Genomic DNA, 23,417 nt, shown 5'->3' on the forward strand with positions numbered 1-23,417 from the left:
AAGATCCAGTCAACCATTCTTAAGTTAAAAATACCTCAATTTTCTAATTTTTACAAATTAACAACCCCCAGCTCCCCCAAAGAGAACGGATCCGTTCCAGTTACTTCAATCACGAATCTATAACTTGTGCTTATTCTTCCCATCAAGTTTCATCCCAATCTCTCCACTCTTAGCGTTTTCCAATATTTCTGTTTCCCCCCTCCGATTCTCTATGTCCCCGGATTCGATTCGAATTGAGAATGGAGCATCTGAGACAAAAGATTCTTCTATAGATCAAGTTTCTTTAAGATTCGATCACCCATTCGTTAGATACCTCGATTTTCACGTTTTCTCGGAATTCCGGTTTCCCCCTCCAACTCCCCCAAATGTCACCGGATCTGGTCGTGATTTGAAATGAGAGTTCTAAAGCACAAGATCCTTCTAAATATCAAATTTCATTAAGATCTGATCACCCATTCGTAAGTTACAAATACCTCATCTTTTCTAATTTTTCCGAATTACTCCCCCTTCCAAATCCACCAAAGAGCGGATCCGGCCTGGTTATGGCAGTCACGTATCTTGAACTTGTGCTTATTCTTCCCACCAAGTTTCATTCTGATCTCTCCGTTATAAGCGTTTTCCAAGATTTCCCCCCGCCCCAATGACACTGGATCTGTTGGGGATTTAAAATAAGACACCTGAGTTACGAACTCATTCTAAATATGAAATTTCATTAAGATTAATCACTCCTTCGTAAGCTAAAAATACCTCATTTTTTCTAATTTTTTAGAATTAACCGTCCCACCCCAATTCCACCAAAGAGAGCGGATCCGTTACGGTTATGTCAATCATATATCTAGGACTTGTGCTTATTTTTCCCACCAAGTTTCATCCCAATCCCTCCACTCTAAGCGTTTTCCAAGACCTTAGTTCCTCCGAACTCCCCCCCAATGTCACCGGATTCGGCCAGGATTTGAAATACGAGCTCTGAGACACAATATCCTTCCAAACATTAAATTTCATTAGCATCCAATCACTCCTTTGTAAGTCAAAATACCTCATGTTTTCAAATTTTTCAGAATTAGCCCCCTCTCCCCCAAAGAGAGTGGATCCGTTCCTGTTATGTCAATAGCGTATCTAGAACTTGTGATTACTTTTCCCACAAAGTTTCATCCCGATCCCTCCACTCCAAGCGTTTTCCAAGATTTTAGGCCCCCCCAACTACCCCAAATGTCACTGGAACCAGTCGGGGTTTAAAATGAAAGCTCTAAGACGCGATATCCTTCCAAACATCAAGTTTCATTAAGATCCGATCACTCTTTAACACAATGAGGGAAGTGCCTAAGAAAGCAGGATAGGGGATGAACAGGTAGAAACAGATGTTTTCACAGGATTAGTTTCATGTAGACGGCTCCATACTTTTTTTCCCCTAAAACTGGCACACAAGCACTTTCTGGCCTGACAAAACGATCTAAATAGGTCACGACTTTGAAAAATTCATAAAGAGACTTAATTTGGGAAAATATTTTTCATCAAAGGCATCACAATTACGTGCATTCAAACAGCATAAGTTACATCATTTTTCCCCAGGGGTGATCATCTTGTATTCAATATCTATGAAAAATGCGATTTTTCATAAGATGACGAACAACTCCAAATGGCTGAGGCAAAAGTAAACTTTTGGTATCTAGGCAAAATTATGCAATATGAAGAATGACTGAAAGGTTGAAGCAAAAGGCATGGAAAAAGCAAAAACGAGAATCACACTGAATTGCAATGACAATATTCCAAAAGCAAATCAACAGTTAGAAGACAAATAAACTACAATGACTCCATGCAAAATTGTACCAGATGATGAATAAATACAAGCAGCTGAGGCATGGAAAAAATGTCTGAGAACAATGACCAAAAACAAAGCAAAAAGCAATCTATGGATCGAAGACATGCGATGGCAAGCATCACAACAAATCACAAATACAAATAATGGACAATAAAATCTGCAGCTAGAAGACAAGCAACAATACAACAAGGATCCCACCAGGTCGTAGACAAAAATGACTCGCAAAAAACTCTTTGGTTAGAAGAGAATCAACAGCAAGAATCACAAAGAATCCCAGGAAAATATAAATTCTATAAAGTAAATGGTTCTATGCAGGGTAAATAGGAAGGAGAAGCAGAATTCATGCCAGAATTTTTTTAATTCACTTGCAAAAATATACAAAATGACAAATAATCACAAACAAATGATTGTGATCACAAACAATTTTAAGTGCAATGCAAATTTGGCTGCTCTGGTGTCTTTCTACTCAAATGAGTTTTTTTGGGTTGTTTGTATGGGCACTACAGTCTTCATACATTCTTATCTGTCTTATGATGATTGTTCTGCCAGATCAAAGACTAGATATGCCAAAGCATGTAACACATTGAAGTTTTTAGAGGAAACCTTCTTTCCATTTCTCTAAATTATATGATTGTTGGTGACCTTAATACAGATATAAATCATTCGTCAGTGAAAAGTGATTTGTTGTTCGATTGACTTCCTCCTTATTGTACTATGTCCAAGACTCATCCATTTTCTTACATTCACAATTCAAGCAGTGACAGCAATACTGATCAGATTATTTGATCACCTAGTACTACTACATCAATATACTACATCAAACTACCACATCAAAATAGTGTCTGTGCACACTGAAGAACAAGATTTATACCAGCTCCCTATTTCATTGACTCTAATGCTTAGTATGAACCTTACACATATTTGTGAAGTATTTTGGTCTTCAAAAGGCATAACAAACCTGTTATCTGCCACAAAAGTTCCCTATTATCTGGTCTGTATCAGTGAATTGCAAAAAGGACCTTGATTGCTATTATATTCAAATAATTAAATGTCTAAAAGAAGCTGAGGCAATTGCTCTGCCATTGCAACATGTTAGATGTGGTATGCAAAAACCTATTTGGTCTGTAGATCCTAATTTAAAAACTTTAAAAAATAAAGCAAAGCTATGGTTAAACGTATGGAACAACTGTGATAGACCATATTGTGAAGTTGCAACTGACCTTAAGCATAAGATGCACAGTGAATACAAGAATTACCTTAAGTCAATGTGCTATTGTGGCATGGATTTTCCTGTGTCAAAGAGAGATTGGCAAAAAGTTACTAATTCTGAGTTGATTAGAAGTGATATGCCAAGCAGTGATTGTCTTCCCCCATCTGCTTGACATGATCATTCTTCGTCTATTTTTTCTAATGTTAATTACCGTGTGCATTCTTTGTATACTTGTTCTCTTTCAGCCAATTTTTAGTACAACCCTATTTCAATGCCTTTGTATTCCCATTTCTCTTTTGTCTGTAGTTGAAGCAATTAAGAAACTTAAATCAGATAATGTGAATAATGATGGTATATCTAGATTTCACCTTTTATTAGGTTGCATCCACCTTACTGACCATATACACCTACTTTTCCAGATGTGTCTTTGTAATTCTAGTGTATCAGAGAGTTTTTTGTGCGGTACTGTTTCTTCAATTTTAAAGAGGGGGAAATCTCCTTTAAATTGCTCTTCTTATCAACCTGTTACTATCTCTTGCACTTTTAGTAAAGTTCTTGAGCATGTATTTCTACCTTTTGTGACAACTAATAATGTGCTTGAGGGAGATGACCAGTTTGGATTTTGGCCCAGATAAGGCTCCTTGAAATCTCTTCTAAGGGAAAGAGTATCTATCTTTGTGCTTTAGTTCTATCAAAAGTTTTCGATAGTGTATGTCATAGTCACCTTTTTTCTGCTCTTCATGGTTGGGTGTCAATCTATAGGTTACTAGCTGTTGGGGTGGCCCTTTGCGCCACCCCAACACCTAGTTGGTGGGGGCGCTTCGCGTCTCAACAAGCCCCCCCGCGTGCGTAAGTCGTTACGCGCCATTGTAGTTGTGTCCCTGTGTCCCACCTGTGAATATAGATAGATATATATATATCTTTTTAACTACGTAAAACTTGCGAATATACAACATTCTTTGCTGTCCCATTGTCTGTGCATATAAATAGATTGTCAGGTTTACTGACTCTTGAACATGCAACATATAATTGTCCATGGGAAAAACAATCCGTTTTCAGATCTATACCTCATTATTCTAATGATTGCCCTTGAGCTTTGTTGATGGTGATTGCCAATCGAATATTCCCTGTGGCCCCGTCGTCATTTATATATCCCCATTTATATATCCCCCTGTGCCCCCCGGCGTCCCCGTTGCAGTTGTGTCCCTGTGTCCCGGTCGTCATTTATATTCCCTGTGTCCTGGTCGTCATTTGTGTCCTGGTGTCCCAGTCTGTAATTTCTCTTTGAGTGTCCTGGTCGTCATTTGTGTCCCGGTCTGTAATTTCTCTTCGAACATTCCCTGTGTCCCGGTCGTCATTCATATATCCCCCTTGTGCCCCCGGCGTCCCTGTTGTAGTTGTGTCCCTGTGTCCCGGTTCGTCATTTGTGTCCTGGTGTCCCAGTCTGTAATTTCTCTTTCAGTGTCCCGGTCGTCATTTATATTCCCTGTGTCCCGGTCGTGATTTGTGTCCCAGTGTCCCAGTCTGTAATTTCTCTTTGAGTGTCCTGGTCGTCATTTATATTCCATGTGTCCCGGAGTCCCGATCGTCATTTGTGTCCCGGTCTGTAATTTCATCAGTTGACAAACATGACGTCAGTCGACAAACAACTTCATGACGACATACAGCTCAATCCTTATAATGACGTCAGTCGACACACAAACATGACGTCAGTCAACAGACAACTTATTTTTATATATATATATAGAAGATAATACTTCTTCTTTACTGGTACTTTAATTCTTTCCTTCAGCTCAAATCAGTGCTAGCTACTATTATTAAAGTGAAAAGAGGTTTAAGGCAAGGTAGAGTTTTATCTCTGACCCTATTTAAATTATATATTTCAGGAGTTCTGGCAAAGATATTAGCTACCTATCTCTCTGGTTTTTCTGATGTTTCATATCTTGCCTATGCTGATGACCTGTTTCTTATAAGCTGCACTTAATCTGGTCTATCTAACATGGTTTCTTGTATTGCTACTTCTTTTTTGGATATAGGCCTTTCTCTTAATATTGATAATGTAAATTTCTTTCTTTTAACAAAAATTATAGCATTCTGCTTTGTTGTAGTGGCTTTACTATCCCTCTCGTAGATTATCTTTGATGGCTTTGTATTTTTATTAATACAGTCAACTAAGCTTATGCCAGCGCACAGTCTCCAATATTAATAAGAAAATCCAATTAGAATATGCTAAGATTGTTACCAATAGAGGTAAATATAATAAACTTGCATTGGCCAAGCTCAACCCAACTTTTTGTGACCATTCAATTCTTTTTGCTTCTGGAAATTTTCTCCTTCTTAAGAAAAAGAATTAAAAAGAATCTGGATTAATTATTTTAGATTTTGTAAGTTCTTGTTGTTTCTTCCTCCTTGGACAAAAACCAGGATCTCATTAACACATTTCTTGTTCCTGATATTATTGTAAAATTGGGAGTACTACGCATAAAGCTTTCAAATACCACTTGTATCTGCATTTTCTCTGCACCACTGCCTTATTAGCTTTTGTTCAGTTGTAAGTTATTTTTCTTTCTTTTGTTACTCAACCTTTTTTAGTATTGCAAAGAGTGAGTAAAAACTGAATAATAATAATAATAATAAAGTCAGCTTGTTTCCATATTTCTCTACATTACTGCCTTATTAGATTCTGCAAGTTGTGAATTTTTTTTTGTTTTCTTCTTTTCCCCCTCCTTTCATGTTTTTTCTGTTTTGTTTCAGTGTCGTTTATTTTCATTTGTTACTCTGTAGCTGGTTTCCTTATGATTTCTATTTTGAATTGCATTGAATTTTTATGTGTTTTTCTTTGTGTTACTCCATGTTTTATACCTTTGTACAGTGTGGGTCAAAAATAAATAAATACTAATAATAAGGTAAAACTTCAGAGAATACTGAAGGGTATGTTATACTAAATCAAAGGCACTGTGTACATCCAATTTATCAAAAAAGAGGATATGCTACATTTAAGAATGGCTGAGGGTATTGAATTGAAACTATCAAGAAAAAGTGAGGGGGGAATTGAAAAGTGGTTGTAATGCCTCCAGCCCATGCCCTTTTTATGTACCCTCCTTCCAAAATTATTTGATCAAAATTTGAAATAGACACATTGTTCAAAGGCAGGTCTCCAAAATCTTAAGAACAGCTGAAAATATAAAGTTGAAAATTTCAAGATATGCTGACGGGGATGTTGAAAAATGGTTGGAGGGCTGCCAGCTTCCCTCCTAGGTCTTATTTATCAGCCTTCTCCAAAAACAATTGATGAAAGTTTTGAATACCCATCTTGTTAACAATAGTCCAAAGGTCAAATGGCTATGTCTATGGGAATGACATAATCTTGCTCAGCTGTTTAGATGGATACCCATTCAAAACACACTAGGTGCATACTGGTTGTCAAAAGGAAACAATAACAATATCTAAGGAACAGCTACAGGTATTAAATTGAAACTTTGATTGGCTAAAAAATAGCTGATCAACTTGAACCAAGATGCAAGTTTTATGCTACAAGTTTGAGTGAAGGCTAGGGTAAACATCACAAGTGTTTTGTCGGACTCGTTTTTGGAGCTAGTGTCAGCACCTTTAGAGGCTTTACAACTCATGATAGAGCTTCTCCAATGCCCAGATATTATAATGTAATCAACTTTAGACTGTGTTGCTCCATCTCTGGATCTTCAGATAATCCTGCGCAATTCTTATTCTTCCCAGGGGAAAATAAACTCATTTGGGTGTTTCAAAAAAGGTAAAATAAGGGAAGCATAAGGTTATGCAATCTTTTCCCCAAAATTCAAGATTATATACTTAGCAGAGGCTTTACAGTTCTTGCAGCAGTACTTTCCCCTTCTTTTGCTTGTCAACCCTTCTTTGTTATCATCAGAAGACATCTCTTATGAGATGGTCAGACTTTGAAAAAGGTCAATCATTTTCTTGAAAACACATCCCTCTTTCAAGACACAGAGGTCTGCTTCTAGCAACAGCTTGAAATCTTCCTGGAATCCCAATTTCTTGGAGGTCCTTAAAAGCTTGGCAGAGATTTTTGTCAAATCTTGGAATTGAAATAGAAAATGCTGAATAGTCTTGAATGTTGATGCACATTGGCAACAGAGAGGGCTTAGGTGTTTGTTCCACTAGTGTTTCTCCCTCTGGAAAACCATTGTTAGGCTCTTAATCCTCGAAAATACCACGTTATCCCTGTGGTCCTTGAATATGATTTTAACGGTCCATAATGGTATAAATTGCAATTTCTTTGTCTCAGTGCTACCCAAAAGTGGCAGGCACAGCAAAGTTTTAACTGACTTTAAAAAGCCTCTAAAATGGCTTGCCAGTTTGTCAAACTCCTTTCTAAAAATGATTCCCTGGTAGCTGCTAATATGTTAGAAAGTTTGTTCTATCCCCTCTTTGGCAAGAACTACTATCAAGAAAACAATTCTCTATTCATGACATGCAGAATAAGTGTAGTCAACTTATGTTTTGCTGCAATTCTATTATTCTTTACCCCCCCCCTCCTGATATGCAAATGAAAATCGAAATTGTGTATATGATGATGTGTTGAAAATTGTGTTGATGATGATGATACAAACTTTATTAATATGTTGTGACTCAGTTAAAATTTAACCAGCATTTCCTATAGACAGAGTGTTTCTTTCCCAATGTGTTATACTCTAATGGATGCAGAAAAGAATGCTTAACAAAACCAATACCTTTTTCATCTTATTCTATCTTTCATTAGACAACTACTTTATTTGCAATAAGTGCCATGTCACCTGGAATGAACTTTGTTTATGTTTAGTTTTTCAACCGTTTTCTTTGAAGTTATAATAAGTGCAGCCTGACTATTGTTACATTACTACACAAGCAATATAGATATAAAATCTGATAGAGGGCCAATTGTGAAAAAAAGAGCATTTGCAGTGGTGTGACCAAACAGATTGAGTTTTATTATAATATTATGCCAAAATCAGTAAAAAGTACTAGAACATATGATGAACTAAGAAAGAGACCCAGAAAGCGCGTTTGAGAAACTCCTCTAAATCAGATTGCTGTATGAAATGCCTAACAGACCTTGACAAGATACTAAATGTTTGCAGTGCAACTCTTGCAGCAAATGGACATGTGCTACTGGTTTAAAATTGAATGATGAGGAATTCACTGCATTGAGCTTGGCCACAAGTAAGCTTGAATGCACATGGAACTGTTCTAAATGCCTTACAAGCCCACCAAATCATGCCTCTAGTGTAGCAGACATAACGTTAGCCATTTCAGCCACCATGTTCCCCTTCCAGGCAAGTATCACCCAGATGCTAACTGAACTAGTCAATAGTACCATGGACAGATTGAAAGCAGACTTCAAATGTTGAACACTAAAAAGAGAAAAATCATTCAGGGAGGATTGCCTTAAACACAGAGAGCTTGTTCAGCAACTGAAAGAGAGGACAGCATCAGGTGAAAAAAAAATCTTGTAATCAGGAACTTGGAAATAGTCACAAAAAACAACACAGTCCTGCTGCAGACCACAGTTCCACAGCAGGGGATGAATGTGGACTAAGCTGTAATGTTTCTCATCTGGACAGACTATTGTCACCAGATGCAACTGTAAATAGCTTTTTTGTCTCAGTTGGCGATGAAATTTCATGTATTAGTGAGTTGTCTTCAAGTAGTTCCCATTTTTCAGTGCTCAGTTTCTTCTGGTGCTTCATCAACTGAACCTCTTTCTGCTGGTGTAATTTTTGCTACTAAAATATCTCTGCACTGCAAAACCAAAAGCGCAACTCATCATACAAATGACATTGGAAAATTAAGCACCAGACCTGTCCCAAAAATGTGAGACAGTCCCTTACAGCCCAAGCACTTGAAATCAGAGGATACTAACTCACATCTAATATTGAGGCCAGTGCCTGCAGGAGAGTGTTAGAATATATGTCAAAAGCAGTCTTCAGGTGAGCACTTTGATTCCTTTTTCCCACTGCTGTGTTTAGGTTGAGAATGTCTGGGTTAGATTGCAGTTTGGTAACTCTACAATAGTGCTTGGAGTGGTTTATTGTAGTCATAATAAGCTGGATGACTGGGGTAGACAATGGCTACTTGAATTTAATTCAAGTAAATGTAAAGTTTTACATTTTGGCAATAAAATCAAAAACATATTTACACCATGAGGCTAGAAACTGGCATGTCAATTGCATCTCCCTTCTACAAAGTGGACAAGGACATGATAGAGAAAGTAAAGAGGAGAGCAACAAAGATAGTAGATGGGTGCCAACATCTTCCTTACCCAATGAGACTGCAAACTCTGAACTTATGCAGTATGACTTACCAAAGAAAAAAGGGTGACATGATTAACACTTACGAATTGATTCACAACAATCCAATTCATGGTCTCTTCTTCATTGATTCATCACAGCGGACAGGGGGTCATTCTAAGAAGCTCATAAAGGTCAACACTCAGAAGAGGGAACGCTATCACTTCCTAACCAACTGGGTAGTAGACCAGTGGAACTCCCTGAGCAATCATACTGTATCCAGTAAGACCGTCAAAGAATGCAAAGTCTCACTTGACAAGGAGTAGAGCAATAAGGAATGGAGGCTGGAATGGGACACTTTGGAGTCCCAGACCAGAACATAAACCCTAGTTAATAAAACCAACTCAATATTCAAAACAATTCCAAATTGATCCACATGGCAAATTTTTGAAGAAATGCTAAGCAATGCTACAGGATGGAAAATCCTTCAATTGCTCCAAGTTACAATTTCAGGTAATAATACTTCCTCTTGCCTTGAATCTGAACAGTATCTTGCTAATATTATCAAGGACTCTTGCAACCAACATGTGTTGATTCTTGATGACTTCAATCTTTCCAAGTATGATTGGTTGATGGTTCTGGTTTTTCAGCCAAAGAACAGGAATTTCCATTTCTTATTTGCCTGTCTGAACATTTGCTGTTACAAACTGTTGACCCACCTACACAGTACAGAGATGATCAAACATCTAATATACTGAACCTAGTTATTCTTAATAATCCAGGTTTGTGGACTAAAAAAGATTTTCTTGCCAAGTTATTGATTACAAGCATATCCCTGAGAGACTTGCTGACTTTGATTGGGATACCATAGTCACTTTGGACTTCAAAGAATCTTGGCAAAAATTCCAGGCTGTTTTGCTAGATTTTGAAAAAGCTCACACTAGAACATTTTGGAGGTAACAGGCAAAAACACTACCCTTCAATGACTTTTCCTACTAGCAAACTACTGAACAGGAAGAATCAAACCTGGAAACAGTTTAAAAAAAGAAAACAGCTGCAAACTATCAGAAGTATCAACATACATGGAATGATATATATATATATATATATATATATATATATATATATATATATATATGTATATATATACATTTGCAAATTAGGGGTAGGATAGTTCATTTCTGATGCAAATATATTCTGATTCAGGATGAAATTGTGATTGTAAAGTTAGGCCTGTCTATTTCTCATATGTCTTATAAATGAGTTACTTTTAATTTGATAGAATTTAATAACAATTGTTGGTAAATGCCTTGATTAGGATATCCACTACAAAACTAATATAAAACTGAGGAGTTCATATATAGAGAAAAATACAATAGGCTATACATTATACATTCAATAAGTTTTCTAGCAAACTAGGAGGCTAATATGAATGCCAGTGTATTTATGTAATCTCTGAGGAAATGGCTTAAAATTGAATCTGCAACAGAAAGAAATGTTATAGGCTACTTGGATTCAGGATGAGATTCTGACTAAAGAAGTGATTTTGTTTTTTGGCGGCTAAGTAGATAATTTATTAATAAAAATTGTAAAATTCTAGTTAATTGACTTCTTGCTATCTTGGACAGGGTTTAGGTTAGGAAAATGAAACTTTCAGGGATGGCTCTACCGGCTAAAGTATGTCCAGGGAAGGTATTTTAAAGTACTCACCTCCACTCCTTCTCCCTCTGGAGGCCCTGAAATTTGCCTACATGACAGGTCTATACCTATTGAAATTTTGACAAACAACATTTTACATTAATTTTCAGTTAGCCTACTAGTTGTCTTTTCTCTGCCTTTAGTTCTGAAAATGCAATTCCTGCTATTTGAGTAGAATTTTGAGTCATATCAATGTTTTTTTTTTAATTTAGGAAATGTATTTGCATATCTTTAAAACCTTATAAAATAGGATGGAGCAAAGTTATGAAGCTGAAAACAATTTTGTTGTACTTCATTCAAGAAGAAGATCTATTTTGCAAGGTTTCACTTTTATAAAATACATATTTTTAAAGGTCGGAGCCCTCTAGAGGGAGAAGGAGTAGGTACTTCAAAATACCTTCCCAGGACATAGCCTACTTTAGCCTGCAGACCCATCCCTGAAAATTTCATTTTCCTAACCTAAACCCTTTCCGAGATAGCAAGAAGTCAATTAACTAGAATTTTACCATAAATGTGTTCAATCAATTGTCCTGGTGGTAATCATAGCATTTAGAAGGGACAACAAAGCTTACAGAAATACTATTCAAAATGGGAGGCACCTACCGATGAGGTCAGAAATTTGAATTTGGGCAAAGTTTACGAATACAGGGTTTCGAAATCGCTATTCAAAATTCCCAGGTAATGCACAAATTGTTCTTCAGCAAAATTTTTGATGGAAATGAAAATTCGTTCCTGTAATTATTGTTAGAGGTAGACAAGCCTAGTAACTTATAATGATTATAAGGATACAGTTAGGTTTTATTAAAAAGGAAACATTCGAAATTATAAAAACTTCAAAAGTGAAAAATAATTGCTTTATTCATTCCTAAAAGCTCATAAATTCACTCCCCCTCCGTGGGTATGCAGATATATAGCCCAAATTATAAATGCTCATTTCATTTTGCCGCAATTCAATCTTTTTTTAGATTCAACAGCGAAAAAGCAACGTTATCAAAATCCATAAACAGAAACAGGAATACCCATAATTTGCGCTATATATTTGCATATCAAGGATAGGGATTGATAAAATAAAGCCAGTACTAGGTGGCAGAATTCATGAAAAAGGTCAACGAGCTTCGTATCCTTGGAATCCACTTCTCCAAAGACCTCTCTTGTAAAACCCAGTTTGATTGGGTAAGACCCACCTGTGCAAGAAAGCTGGGGATCACTCACACCTTCAAAAACTTTTATCGCTCAGCTTGATCATCCCACTCTACAACTCTTGCATCCAATCCATCGCCAAGTACGGATACTTTCTACATCTCTGTGCTCAGAAAATGTTGGTGGCACCACTAAAAAAGATTCGTAATAGGGCAGGTTTAGTCGTTCCTCACATTTCTTTCCCTTTTGTTATTGACAGGTTTGATGTAGCGTCAATAGTTATTTTCTACAAGTGTATAAATTCACCTCTTTCTCTAGAGTTTTCTCATGTTGTGTCCCCCCCCCCTATTGACCCACCAATAAGACAGATACCAAGGAGCATAGCTGGGTCCAATAATCTTGTGGTTCGCACTCCGAAAATAGAGCATTGAAGAACAGCATCATTCTACGTTGCATTTCGATCTGGAATGATATTTCTGGGGAAATTATCCCTAAGATTTTCTCTGTTGATTATTTCTAAAGAAGGTTCTAAAACCTTTATAAAAAAAACTGGCGGCAAATCAAATGTTTAGATATGCTTGGTGCCGCAAATGTAAGAAAAAAATTCATTCAAAGCACCTTTGTAAGCTGGTTAATAAACCATAAAGATAATTTGTGCTGCTGCACAATTGCAAGAAGCAATTCTTATTCAAGAAAAAAGATATGAAAGAAATGTTTAATTAAATGAAAGCAGTAAGTAAAAATATTCAGCAGGTAAATTAATATCCATCGTTTAGCATCGAACTAAGATGTGACCAACTATGTTGGTTATCTACTATTTCGTTTGGAAAATTCCTTTCGGCTTCTCTAAAGGTTTCGATAATCGAAAAATACACCCTTTCTTCCTCTTCTAAGAAGAAATTAGGCGAAATACAAGTTTAGTATTTGTTTGGATCAAGTGATTATGGCACTTGGTATCAACCAAGTGACATATAGCAATCGCAAATTCTGTCTGTCTGTCGGTCCCAGTTTAGCAACTTTAGGCAGTTCCAGGTAAGCTAGGACGATGAAATTTGGCAGGCGTATCAGGGACCAGACCAGATTAAACTAAAAATAGTCGTTTTCCCGATTTTACCATCTGGGGGAGGGAGTGGGGGCCCGGCTAATTCGGAAAAATAGAAAAAATGAAGTATTTTTAACTTACGAACGGTTGATCAGAACTTAATGAAATTCGATGTTTGAAAGAATATCGTGTCTCAGAGCTGTTATTTTAAATCCCGACCGGATCTGGTTACATTGGGGGGGGGAGTTGGGAGGGGGAAACCTAAAATCTAGGAAAACACTTAGAGTGGAGAGATCGGGATGAAACCTGATAGGAAAAATAAGCACAAGTCCTAGATACATGACTGGCATAACCGGAAGGGATCCGCTCTCTTTGGGCTAGGTTGGGGGGGGGGAGGGGGTTAATTATGAAAAATTAGAAAAAATGAAGTATTTTTAACTTACGAACGGGTGATCGGATCTCAATGAAATTTGATATTTAGAAGGCTATTGTGTCTCAAAGATCTTATCTTAAATTCCGACTAGATCTGATGACTTTGGGGGGAGTTTTGGAGGGAACCTAAAATCATGGAAAATGCTTAGATTGGAGGGATCGGGATGAAACTTGGTGGGAAAAATAAGAAAAAGTCTTAGATACGTGATTGACACAATTGGAACTGATCCGCTCTATTGGGGGGGGGAGGTTAATTCTGAAAAATTAGAAAAAATGACATATTTTTAACTTACGAAGGAGTGATTGGATCTTCATGAAACTTCATATTTAGATGGACCTCGTAATTTAGATCTTCTTATTTTCAATCTCAACCGGATCCAGCGTCATTGGGGGGCAGTTGAGGGGGGGGGCCGGAAATCTTAGAAAATACTTAAAGCGGAGAGATCAGGATGAAATTGGATGGGAATAATAAACACCTGTTTAAGGTACGTGCCTGTCATAACTTGACCGGATCTGCTCTCTTTTGTGGAGTTGGGGGGGGGGGGTAATTCATACAATTGAGGGATTTGTAACTTACGAACGGGTGACCAGATCTTAATGAAATTTGATATTTAGAAGGATCTTGTGCTTTAAAGCTCTAATTTTAAATTCCGACCAGATCCTGTGACATTTAGGGGAGTTGGAGGGGGAAACCAGAATTCTTGGAAAACGTGAAAATTGGGGTATTTTTATCTTATGAATAGGTGATCGGATCTTAATGAAACTTTATATATATAAAAGGATCTTATGTCTCATATGCTCCATTTTCGACTCGAATTGGATCCGGGGACATAGAGGATTGGAGGAGGGAAACGGAAATATTGGAAAACGCTTAGAGTAGAGAGATTGGGATGAAACTCGATAGGAATAATAAGCCCAAGTTCTAGATACGTGGTTGACATAATTGTAACGGATCTGTTCTCTTTGGAAGAGCTTGGGGGGTGGGTGTTAATTTGGAAAAATTAGAAAAATTGAGGTATTTCAAACAGTTTGTGGTAACGAACTGTAGTAAGGAGCGACCCTGCTCAATAGCAACCAAAACTCTAAAAAATGGGGTTTTGAAATCAATAGCTACATCAAAAGAATCGCATTTTAATGCTGATTTTAAATATGTAAGTTTAATCAAGTTTAATTTTATCCATCAAAAGTTACGAGCCTGAGAAAATTTTCCTTATTTTAAAAAATAGGGGAAAACAACCCTTAAAAGTCATAGAATCTTAACGAAAATCACACCATCAGATTCAGCGTATCAGAGAACCCTATTGTAGAAGTTTCAGCTCCTAGCTAAAAAAATGTGGAATTTTGTATTTTTTGCCAGAAGACAAATCACGGGTGCGTGTTTATTTGTTTATTTGTTTTTTTCCCCAGGGGTCATCGTATCGACCTCGTGATCCTATATTGTCGCAAGAGGGCTCATTCTAACGGAAATGAAAAGTTCTAGTGCCCTTTTTAAGTGACCAAAAAAATTGGAGGGCACCTAGGCCCCCTCTCACGCTCACTTTTTCTCCAAAGTCGACAGATCAAAATTTTGAGATAGCCATTTTGTTCCACATAGTCAAAACCATAATAACTATGTCTTTGGGAATGACTTACTCCCCCACAGTCCCTGGGGTAAGTTACAAACTTCGGTCAGTGTTTACATATAATAATGGTTATCGGGAAGTGTACAGCGTTTTCAGGGTTTTTTTTTGGTTTTGGTGGTGGAGTTGAGGGGAAGGAGCTATGTGGGAGGATCTTTCCTTGGAAGAAATATGTCATGGGGGAACAGAAATTCAATGAAAAGGGTGCAGGATTTTCTAAAATTACTATAAAAAAAACAATGAAAAAATAAACATGGAAAAGTTTTTTCAATTGAAAGTAAGGAGTAGCATTGAAACTAAAAACGAACAGAGATTATTACGCGTATGAGGAGGTCTAAAAATACTTTAGCATAAAGAGCGAGGTATTTAGGAGGAGATAAATACCTCGCTCTTTATGCTATAGTATTTTTAGTAATTTCAACTATTTATTCTACGGCCTTTCGGATTCAGGGGTCATTCTTAAAGAATTGGGACAAAACTTTCGATTTAGCGTAAAGAGCGAGGTATTAACGAGGGTACAAACCCCCTCATATACATAATAAAAATTTAAGAATATAAAAGTTTGTTACGTAAGCTAATTCTTAAGTTACGTATATTTTTTACTAATAAAAACATTCGATGAAAATTAAAATTTATAGTTGCCTTTTTTTATAACCGAAAAATTGCAGGGCAACTAGATTTTCCCCACCCCTTATTTGTCAAAATCGTCTGATCAAAACTAAGAGAAAGCCATTTAGCCAAAAAAGGAATTAATATGCAAATTTCATTTTATTAATTTAAATGTGGAGAGCCAAAATCAAGCATGCATTAATTCAAAAACGTTCAGAAATTACATAAAAGTTTTTTTTAACTGAAAGTAAGGAGCGACATTAAAACTTAAAACGAACAGAAATTACTCCGTATATGAAATGGGTTGTTCCCTCCGCAATCCCTCACTCTTTATGCTTAAGTTTGACTCTTTGCCACAATTCTGCTTTTTAAAACAATTAAAAGCTTGACGGTCCCAGATGGTCAATTACAATTAAAAGCATGACATCCTCCCGTCCCAGACGAGGACGACCTGCTTTCCATTTAGTCCTAGACGGTTGGGCGAAACGGACAATCTTCGGTAATCTGTCATCTTTGATCCGTAGAATGTGCCCTAGCCATCTCAACCTCTCTTTTATTATAGCCCTAGATAACGAGGTTGAACCACATTTTTCATACAACTTACTATTTGAAATACAGTCTGTCAGCTACTGTTGGAAATACGGTCAGTCGTTATGAGTTTGTTTCCCTAATACATAGTAATTTCTGTTCGTTTTGGGTTTCGTTTATTTATTGATAGGGATTGGTGGTAGTTTTACGCTTAGAAGATTACTTGAATTTATTTATGCTCATTTTTGGTTAGTTGGAGCTCTTTACATTTCTTTAAAAAACTTGTTTTGTGGAAAAAGTTTTGTTAATTAATTTATGTTCAATTTTTATTGAAATAATCTTTTTCGTGGAAACAAAATCTTTATATCTTTACGGTTTTTCGACAAAGATCCATATCTTGGCTCGCTATTTGCAGGTTGGAGAAACTTTTTACCAATGTTTAATCATGACAAAAAGGATTATTTCTTTTAATTTCCTATCTCTTCATGTTGGCATGAAAAATAAAACGCAATATCATTTCCCAAAAATTCTTTCTATGCTGTTTGACAACTTGGATACATTTACAGTTTTATGATTCATTTAAATTGTCAGAACAGAAGTAGTAATAGTAATAGTCCATAAAGCTTCGACTTAGTACCCGCAGTCATTCTCGACATGTTGCTTAGGTGTATTATTGGCAACCATGCACACATTACCTTTTGATTTAGTTTCAAAGCATTATTTAGTTTTAAAGCATAGTGGACGGATTACAAAATTATGGGGGGAGAGGGGTGACACACAATTTTCCCAGAGACATAGTTACTGGACCGTCCTACTATGCTGAAGAAAAAAGGACTGTCTAATAATTTTGATTGGGTGATTTTGGAAAATGAATGGGTTTGAGAGTAGGGCTGCTTGCCCTCCAATCTTTTTTGGCTCTTAAAAATGGCACTAGAACTTTTTGATTTAGTTTAACACCTACCTAAATATTCCTTGAAAGCTTCAACTTAATAATCTTAGCTTTCGTAGTAGTAATAATTGTAGTGGCATTAGCATCTGCATGGACATAGCAGCTTTGATTTCTTCAACATCCCCTTCGACACACACGGAAAGTTCAAATTTAGTACCATCGACCGTTCCTTTAGCATTTCTGATGCATCCTTTAAACAACCTAACAGGGGTAAAGTGTTTTTCGATTTAGTTCCAGAGAGTTTCCAAGCTTTCCGCCTTAGTACCCTCAGTTTTAGTAGCAGTAGTAGTAGGAATAGAATTAACAGTAGTAGCCTTAGCTTTAATGGCAGTAGTTGTAGTAGAAGTAGTAACAATAGCAGTGATAATAGTAGTAGTATAAGTAGAAGCAGTAGCAATAGGATGCAAATGTTTTCTTCTGCCTAGTTCAATATTTCCCACAATAAGCTCTGTTCGTTTACAATGCACACACCAAAAGGCTCCTAAAATATTACAGCTCGCCCTTTTGACAACCTACACACAAAAAGCGTGCAGTGATTATGTTTACCTCCTCTCCCCCCCCCCAAACAAAAAAAACTCTTGGCAATTTTACCTTTATACTCTTACACATAGTTGTAATTGTAGTCACAGTAGTAGTCTTTGTATTACTAGTAATGGTATTAATTGTAATAGCAGTAGCACTAGTAGCAGCAGCAGTACTAACGTATTGCCTTTACAAGTAGTTGCAACAGAAGTAGTAATTGAAGTAGTAGCAGTAGTATTAAATTTATCACAGATGTAAGTATTAGTAGCAGCGTGTACATATTGCCTTTTGGTCAGAGGATTTTTCTCTTATAGCATTCGCTGAAAGTTCCAATTTAATAACCAAATCAATTCTTGAGTTATGCTCTTTTGACGATGTGCATGCATAGATTGTATTTATCAATATTGGAAATGATGTTGTGCGGTAGTAGTTGTGGTAAGAGTAATAGTAGTGGTATTTGTGGTAGAAGGCATCATGCAAAAATTCTCTTGTTGATCATCTCCCTTATCATTTCCCAAAAGTTCGAAATTAAAATACCCAGTCATTCATGAGTTGCGCCCTTTGAAAATCCGTATTCACATAACAAATTTTGATATTGTTCAGCACTACCCTCAATATCCTTTGAAACGATCTGCTGGATTCCCTTGGTCTTTTCGGAAAATGAAGTTCTAGGATGTATATTTTTCTAAATAACATATACTATATATAAACAATAAACGAATTGACTAACTGACAGCCCTTGGCCTGAGGACTGCAGGGGAGGTAATAGTCCCAAAGACATAATTTCTAGAACTTTCAACAATGCTGAAAAAATGATTCTGTTAAAATTTTTGTCGGACGTAATTTAGGGAAGCGAAAGAGGGGCTGGTTGCCCTCCATTCACTTTTGACTCTCAAAAAGGGAACTTGATCTGTCGACACCCAATTAAAATGACCACATCCAATCTGAAATTTATGCGACCATTCGTTCCATAAAAAACCTTATATGCCTGGGGTATTGCTTACAACCTTTTCCCTTGGGCTCTGGATAGTTGTGTCTACCCTGAAGGCATTGCTATATGCTCTTTGGACTAATGTGACCAAATGGCTATCTCACAATTTTTATCGAATGTGTTTGTGGAAAAGGGGGTGTCAGAGAGGGAGAGCTAGTTGGGCTCCACCATTTTGACTCTTAAAACAGAACTAGAACTTTAAATTTCCAATAAGACGGGCTTCCTCTAAAGTTCAAAAAGCCAACCCTCCCACAAAAAGCTCACATGCCTCCAAGGCATAACTTACAATCATTGCCCTCGGACTCTGGGGGGCTCTGTCAACCCCAAAATCCGTGTTATGTGATTCCTGGGCTGTTTTTGAAGAAGTAGCTTTCTCAAAATTTCTATCTGATGCCTTTGAGGAAAATAAACTGTAAGGGGAGGGGGGGCTATTTGCCCAGTTACACTTTGAATCCTAAAAAGGGCACTGAAACTTCTGATTTCCAACACAATGAGTCCTCTCCGAAGCTTATACAATGACCCTTTTTTATAAAAACCTTTTATTCCACCGAGGTACAACCTAAAACCCTTACTCTAAGGGCTATGGGGGTTGACATCTTAAAAGAAATAGTTACTGGACCTTCAAATTACACTGAATAAAATGGTGGTTACAAAATTTTTATTGGATCTATTAGGAAAATGGTGGGCGTAGGAGGGCAGCTGGTTGACCTCTGATCACTTTTGAGTATCAAAAAGAGCAGTACACATTGCAATTTCTAATTAAATAAGCCCCTTTCGAAGTTTTTACGACTGCTCCTTCTATAAAAAGTGTCCTGTTCTGGTCTAAAACCAAAAAAGAGGGTAGCTGCCCTTCGATGACTTTGAATCTTAAAAGGACACTAGAACTTCTGATTACTAGTCCTATAAGCCCCTTCCAAAGTTTATATGGCCACCTTTTCTATAAAAAACCTTATATGCCCCGAGGGCATAACTTACAACCTTGGCCCTGGAGGCTGTGAGGAGGGTTCGCTATCATCCTCAAATACATATTTTTTTGACCTTCTGGCTACGCTGAAAAAAAATGGCTATTCAAAATTTTGATGAGAATTTCGATGTGTTCGAGGGAATGGTGGGCGTCGGAAAAGGCTGGTTACCCTCCAATGCCATTCGACTATCAAAAAGTACACCAACTCTTTTCAATTTCTAATTGAATGAGTCATTTTTCGAAGTTTCTACGACAACTTCTATGGGAAGTGTCCTGGTCTAAGACCAGACAAATAAATAAATACAAAAGTAATACATCGTGCCCACGTCGCTCTCTACTTTGGCAGCACTATTGCGCTACTTATGATTCAGGTAAGGTTCAATTTTAAGTCCTATAATATTTAATGTTCTAACGACCACTATGACTAGGGCAATTAACAGATTTAATTTATATTAACATTTATGATCTCATTTTGACTTGCTACGCAAATCTCATTTTATCTACTATTAATCAATCCAAGTCTTTGTAGTTTACAAGCAAACTGGTTATAAACTTCTAGGACTTCATGTTAGTGCTCTTAAGACAGAATTTCTTGCTTGTAATGCCCTAGGAAAAGCTGTATCTTCTCTATTTGTTGTACTAGCAGGTAAATCTATTATAGAGTCTACTTAGCTAAAATACCTCAGTCTTGTTTATGGTTCAGACAAGCATAGTACTTGTGTTCTTAATGTCGAAAAGTCCATACAAAGTTTCCGCACCAGCGATGCTCAAGCTTGCAGCACTAAAGTATAGCTATAAGTAGCGTATAATTTCTAAGCTATATAGTGCTCTGGTTCTTTTTCATGTGTTGTGTATCTCTCCACTTCGGGATTCGCTGTCTAAAACTGAGAAGTTAAAGGTTCTATTAAGGTTTTTTCATTATTTGAAGTTTTTAATAAGAATCTCACTATATTACAGGAATAGTTCTATTTTACAAGTATGTAGCCTTACTGTTCCTTTAGATGTATTGAAAATATTAGAGTTTGATGTGGTTATAAAACGTCTAGATTGTGTGCTTCATTCTTTGCCATTTAGCATTATTTGCGTGTGCTGTACGGATTAATTTTGTATTATTGATTTTTCGTTTAGAGGTTGATTTTTTTTAATTCGTTTCTTTTTGCATTTTATAAGCAGGCAAACTTAAAATTATCAGATTCTCATTCTTCTATTGCTGAAATATGCAATACTAGTTTTTGCTTTTCATCGACTGCAATGAACCTTTTCTGTATGGACAATTGTGTCATTTTCCTGCATGTATTATCTGTAAACCGTTTCATATTTGATGAAATTGCCTCAATGTGAGCCAAAAGTTATCCCAGTTGAGACCAGTCCTTTTTTCATTTGTTTTGGAAATTCGTGGACCCACAATGAATTGACAGGATCCATTCTATCACCTATTTAATAAAATATTTTGTAACAGTACCATCTACATTTGTATAGTGACATTTAGAAGAAAGGAAGGTCCTCGCGTGCTATCAGACAATTGTATAATTTTGCAAAGAGTAGATTTGATCCTGAAATAAAATGAGTGATAGGGTAAGTGTTTTATTTTGCCTTATTATGTTCCTCTTATTTGTCTAGAAATTGTTCAGTAAACTCATCTGGTCTTTATTTGTAGTGTTGGTTTGTGAAATTTATTGATTTTAGACAGAGTGTATTATTTGGCTACCTAGCCTTATTTGCTTGAAGGCTAGCCTAGGTTACCTCTCAAATTTTACTGCTCTCGCGAATGTTTTCTTCTATCGCGATAAAAGAGAACTTGAAGTGGTTGTTGGATATTCATTATAGCCTTATATTTGCCACTTATGAAGGACATATGGTAAAATAGCTAATAAAAGTAGTAGCCCAGGGTGAGACTGAGTACACAATACAACATTTTAATTCAAATATAGGTCTACTTTTCTTAATACAGGCTAGTTAGGATTAGGGCTAGCGTAGAATGATGGAAAACTTCTGGTTTTCCAACATTTGAATTAGGCACATTACCCCATACACCCTAGCCTATTTAAATAGGCTTATAACTAGTGTGTTTCACAACACTTGTTGGCTTTGATCAAATCTATCCAAGATAGAATCTGTCTATGATTTGGATATGTTATGTGTAGGCTATCCTAGATGATATTCCACTGTTTTTGAGTATAGGCCCTATGTCCCAGGAAGGTATTTTAAAGTTCCCACCTCCACTCCTTCTGCCTCTAGAGGGCCCTGAAATTTGCATATAGGCTATGACAGGTCTATACCTATTGAAATTTTGACAAAACAACATTTTACCTTAATTTTTCAGTTAATAGTTACTTTTTCTCTGTCTTTAGTTCTGAAAATGCAATTCCTGCTATTCAAGTAGAATTTTGAGCAATATCAACGTTTTTTTTTCAAAATTTAGGAAATGTATTTGCATATCCTTAAATCCATATAAAATGTAATTGAGCAAAGTTATGAAGCTGAAAACAATTTTGTTCCTACTTCAATTAAGCAGAAGATTTATTTTGCAAGGTCTCACTTTTATAACACACACATTTTAAAAGGTTATCAAAGGCCAGGGCTCTAGAGGGAGGAGTAGAGGTAGTTGCTTCAAAGTACCTTCCTGGAATGCACTTTAGTCCATAGATTCATCCCTGAAAGTTTCATTTTCCTAACCTAAACCCTTTCTGAGTTAGCTAGAAGTCAATTAATTAGAATTTTACCAAAAATACTCTGAAAAGGTATTGTCAAGCTTCCATGTTCACCCTCCTCTGATTTCTAAGCTTTTAAAATTTGCCTTTTTAACAGGTAGGCAACATGGAACTTGCAATGGCAGACATTTTGAAACTTTAAAAAAATAACATTTTGCCCAAATTTTTATTTAGCAATTTCTTTTTCTCTGATTTTAGTTCTGTAAATGCAATTCCTGTTGTTTGAGTAGAATTTTAAGCCATATCAGCTGGTTACTTCTAAATATAGGTAATGTTTTTTTGTTTCTTTAAAACCTCTTAAATTGGGATTGAGTAAAGTTGTGAAGCTGAACACAGTTTTGTTGTATTTCATTTAAGCTGAAGATCTATTTTGCAAGGGTTTACTTTTAAATAACAAAATTTTAAAGGTCAGGGCCCTCTAGAGAGAGAAGGAGAAGTGGTGGGTACATCAAAATACCTTCCCTGGAATTTACTTTAGTCTGTAGACCCATCCCTGAAAGTTGCATTATCCTACACTAACCGCTTTCCAAGATAGAAAAAAGCTAAACTAGAATTTTAGTTTTCCTGAAAGTAACCAAGTTAGGCCTAGTGTTATTTAATTAGCCTCTAAGTTACTAATTAATATAGAATTTTAAAATAAAGCCAAAAATTTACTTATCTAATTTTATGTTTTTATACAATTGTTTATGTCACTTAGTTCTCTTATTGAGAAAAAACCAATAGTTTCTTATGTTCCTTATGTTATTATATTATTATAGTTTCTTATGTTATTGAATTTCTTAAAAACTATTTCTCTCACATTAAATAAGCATGATAAGCTAATCAAATTAAAGGTATGATAAAAAAAAATGTAGTACTTATATTGAAAAGTGAAATTATTTTGCACTTGCAAGGTCAAGCTGAAATTTTTCTAATCCAGA

General features: G+C 36.3%; 1 protein-coding gene across 2 annotated transcripts in view; it reads right to left on the reverse strand.

Moving 5' to 3' along the window:
* LOC136027451 (uncharacterized) overlaps window positions 1–11,626 on the reverse strand; it is an 81,198-nt gene extending 69,572 nt beyond the window's left edge. The window contains exon 1 of one of the 2 annotated variants that reach the window (XM_065704731.1): window positions 11,594–11,626. The gene's annotated coding sequence lies outside the window, so the exon portion shown is untranslated. Of the gene's footprint in view, window positions 1–11,562 lie in introns of both variants that reach the window. The other variant, XM_065704732.1, reaches the window with a different exon arrangement.
* Between the last annotated feature and the right edge of the window lie 11,791 nt (window positions 11,627–23,417).

Source organism: Artemia franciscana, chromosome 5 (assembly GCF_032884065.1).
Source record: "Artemia franciscana chromosome 5, ASM3288406v1, whole genome shotgun sequence".
NCBI lineage: Eukaryota > Metazoa > Arthropoda > Branchiopoda > Anostraca > Artemiidae > Artemia > Artemia franciscana.